Here is a 4,705-nt window from a genome sequence, read left to right on the forward strand (position 1 = left end):
ATATTGTAAAGTATCGATCATTTTTTATAAAAAGGATCGATACTTTCAACATATCAGATAAATTTTACCGGTTTTGTCATAATAAAACTGGTTTTGTCATATTTTTACCTGTTATATTGTAAAGAATCAATCCTTTTTATAAAAAGGATCGATACTTTCAACATATCAGGTAAATTTTATCGGTTTTATCATAATGAAACTGGTTTTGTCATATTTTTACCTGTTATATTATAAAATATCGATCATTTTTATGAAAAGGATCGATACTTTACAATATATTAGGTAAATTTTACCAGTTTTGTCATAATGAAACTGGTTTTTTCATATTTTTCCTGTTATATTATAAAGTATCGATACATTTTTATAAAAAATGATTGATACTTTCAACATATCCGGTAAATTTTACCGGTTTTATCATAATGAAACTAGTTTTGTCATTTTTATCTGTTATATTGTAAAGTATCGATACATTTTTATAAAGTATCGATACATTTTTATAAAGTATCGATACTTTATAGGCGTTATTACTACTTTTCTTTTAAACTCCAAAAGTGTCAATACTTATTTAAATAGAATCGACACTTTCAACCTATCGATAGGTAATTTAATTTAATTTTTTCTTTCTTTCTTTTTCTCTTGTGTAGATTCAAGGGAAAGGAAGGGAGGAAAAATAAGTTTTATTTCGTGTTCTTATTAGGTTTTAAACAGCAGGAAAAAAGTTATTTCAGAATGGCGAATAACGCTCTTTTTGTCTTTGTATTTTTGGTGGCGGTGGTGGCGTCGGCACTGGCCGTGTTTTTCGCCATGATTGTCCATGAGCATGATGAGACGGGGGAAAAGTCGACTTCTAATAAGGCGGTGCAGTACGTTTGCCCGCCAACGGATTTCAAAGAGACGTGCGAAAAGAGCCTTGCATCGTCCAACTCGAGCGACCCCAAGGTGCTTATAACGACAGGGTTTCAGGCGATGATAATGGAGATAAAGAAGGTGTTGGCGGATTCAAAGACGCTTCAGGATGCTCTCAGTGTTTGCAAGGAGGTTTTGGATTACGCCATTGACGACCTTGAAGCTTCATTCAACAAGCTCGGTGTGTACGACATTAGCAAGATCGGTGATATCCTCTTGCGCATCCAGGTGTGGCCGAGAAGATGAAGAATATCTTGAAAACGACACAAGAGTTAAATAAGAACGCCCTTGGCATGATGGCCGGAATAGCCTCCATTACTAAAGACCTCAACATCCCAAGCATCGGTAACATCACCACCTCGCTCCATCGTAGGCTTTTATCGGATGAAGAAAGTGATTTCTCCGAATGGATGAGCCACAAAGATCGGAGACTCCTCCAGGCGAAACCGAGCGATATTAAACCTAATGTGGTGGTTGCTAAAGACGGAAGTGGAAAATACAATAGCATCGTCAAGGCCTTGGCTGAAGTCCCAAAGAAGAATACTCAATGATTTGTTATTTACATCAAGGCCACAGTTTACAACGAGAAGGTTGATATCCCCAAGGGTGCGAACAACGTTATGTTCATCAGAGATGGTCCGACCAAGACTATTATCACCAATAACATTAGCGTTGTAAAGAATAAAATCACAACTTTCCACACTGCAACTGTAGCCGGCAATGCTATGAATTTCATAGCCAAGGACATCGGAATTGAGAAAACCACCGGATACGAAGGTGAACAAGCCGTTGCTCTAAGAGCTTCCGGCGATCTAGGTGTCTTCTACAATTGCCACTTCAACGGTTATCAAGACACCTTATACCCACAAAAGGAAATGCAGTTCTTCCGTGACTGCGTCATCACCAGCACCATAGACATCATCTTCGGCGACTCCAGGGTGGTGTTCCAAAACTGCCAGATGATCGTGAGGAAACCAGGTCCCAGACAAAACTGCATGGTGATTGCACAGGGGAAACAGTTCGATAAATCAAGAGGCGGCTTCGTGCTCCACAATTGCACCATCTCCGGCGATAAGGACTACATTCCAGTGAAGAACGTTAACAAGGCATACCTCAACAGACCATGGAAGCCACTTGCGACTGTCATCATAATCCAGTCCAATATCGCTGACATCTTCACACCGGAAGGATACATTCCTATGCATCCCGGCATGGGAGAGGCTACTTCATACTTCGTGGAGTTCGGGAACCGGGGACCTGGATCTAAAACTGATGGCAGGGTGAAATGGGCAGGAATCAAGCAAGTGGATTTGAACACGGCCAAGACATTCACACCTGGAGCCTTCCTCCAATCCAATACCAGGATTCCAAATACCGGAGTTCCCTGCACTCCCGACAGGATTCCAGGGTTGTGAACTAGCGTAAAGCCATTCTTAATACTATTCTTATTCCTACTATAACATCTTAATGTTATACCTCCTGATACTTTCATCTTTCGTCCGGCAGAACCTACAAGACCTCTCTGCTAAAATTAAAAGAGAAAATTATAATATTCAATTATGAAAATTTCAAATATAAATTGATCCTTTTATTCCAATCAGACAAACACGGGTCATTTTATTAATATGAGAATTCGAAGGGGGAAAATAATATTTCATTATTTTCCATTGAGGAGAAAAAACTTCTTAAATATATTAAAATGGTTATTTTTATTTCCAGCTAAAATAAAAAGAATATTGTAAATTCTCATAAAGAATTCAATATTAGCATATATTAGGACAAAATAAAAATTGAGATCTTAAACAAATTAATTAAAGTTATATATCCATTTAGAAAAGATAAAGAATGTTCTATTATTTAAAGATATCAAATACCAAACCGGCCTTTTCTAGATGAATTTAAATAAAATAACTTTTTCTCTCTCTTATTTTTGTAGATTTTAAGGGTAGTTGATTTTTTGGATTTCACCGGATAAGATATTCTTTTATTTTATATCATCAAGATAGGACTTTTAGTTGTATTAAGGCCAGTATTTCTCAATGATTTAAAATAAAAGAATATTTTCTTTAATTCAATTATGAAATTGGTTAAAGGTATGCTTATAAGGATAACATATGAATATAGCAACCTAAAAAATAATAATTAAGGACTTAAATGAACAAATAGAAATTATCAAGTCAAGATAAATAAGAAAAATGAGAAATAAACTAAAATATGACTAAAATGAAGTAAACAAAATTATAATGACTGATCTATCAAGATTTAGAAGGTTGGCCCCTAAAATTAAACATGGGTAGTGACTAAATCAAAATAGAAGCAAAAAACCAAGTCTAAAATACAAACATAACCAAATCAGTCTAAGGCGTGAATAAAGGACCAAAATGAAAAGAAAAATAAATTGAACATAGAAATCAAAACATAAAAAAAGCATTACGCATGTGAGAATCAAAATGAAAGTAAAATAAATTAGCAATCTAAATTAGAAATATTATAATAAATAACTCAAATAGTAAAATAGCATTAAAATGAAAATAATCACAAATTAAAAGCCAAAATCAGGAACTTTATTAATGCACTCAGTGACTCTTAACATAAGGTAAACAAAACCCAAGCACCAATCCTACCATTAACCCCAAATCTTCTAGACGCTTGGATCCCCTTGAATCCGAGTCACCTTATATAACTCATACTTCATTCCTTCCTCTAAATTTTTTTATTTTAAAATTATCTCATTCAAAATATTTTATTAAAAAAATTAATAAACAATAATATTTATATTTCCTTTTTTATCTTCTATGTCCCACTTTTTTTTCATTTATGAAAATAAATCTATCAAATCTATTAATTACTTTTTAAGGATAATTTTGTTATTTCTCTTGGTCAAATATATCTCTTAAAATTATGACTCTTTGACCAATATTTTTTTTGACAATTTTGATATTGTTGTGACGGTCCATTATAATTGCTGACACGACAGATGAATTAAATTAATATTTTTGATCGAGTTCGAATGTCAAATTTTTTTTTTAATTTTAGGATTTATTTAATTTCTTTAAAAGAAATAAAAATTTATTTTAAATTTTAAATATAAAAATATTTAAATACTAAAAGAAACTATAAAACTACTAATGTCTAGCAACAGGGAATATAGGAGTGGAGGAGGGTTAATAAGAGTATTATGGAAAGACCATTGGAAAAGAGGATAAAAAAAAGTAAGGTGAACAAAATTTAATTCAATTAAAAAAATTAATTTTTTGACTTGACTTAATTTGATTTGATTTGAAAGAAGTTGATTGAAATTGATTTTAAGTTGTAATTTTATAAATTTAACTCGACTAAAGAAATTTCAAATTCAAATCGAGTTGTACAATACAATTCGAATAACTCAAAATTTTTAGTAATTAATATATTGATTTTTAAGTTTGAATTGAATATCTCGAATCTGTATGATATATGCATATCACATATTAAAAACATATATGTATTACATATAGTTATAAAAATCATTTAAATTGAAATCAAATAATATCATAATATTACAAATATTTACAATTAAATTTAAACAGAAACTCGAAAAGTCGACTCGCCTCGAATCCATTAAAATTTTATAAACTCAAATCGAATCAAAAAAATTTAAATCAACTTCGAGTTATAAAATAAGACTATTCAACTCGAATAACTCAAAACATTTTAATTCCACTCGAGTCGACTCGACTCAATCATACACTTCCCTTAAAAAAAAAGGCTCGGCTCATTTTACCAATGGAGCCAGCGCAAATCAGCATAGTAGTGTCTTCCA

General features: G+C 32.3%; 1 pseudogene; it reads left to right on the forward strand.

Moving 5' to 3' along the window:
* The first annotated feature begins 716 nt into the window (after positions 1-716).
* Positions 717-2,321, forward strand: LOC120191625 (annotated as a pseudogene).
* The last annotated feature ends 2,384 nt before the right edge of the window (positions 2,322-4,705 follow it).

The sequence above is a fragment of the Hibiscus syriacus genome, unplaced genomic scaffold (assembly GCF_006381635.1).
Source record: "Hibiscus syriacus cultivar Baekdansim isolate YM2019G1 unplaced genomic scaffold, ASM638163v2 tig00116970_pilon, whole genome shotgun sequence".
Taxonomy (NCBI): Eukaryota; Viridiplantae; Streptophyta; class Magnoliopsida; order Malvales; family Malvaceae; genus Hibiscus; species Hibiscus syriacus.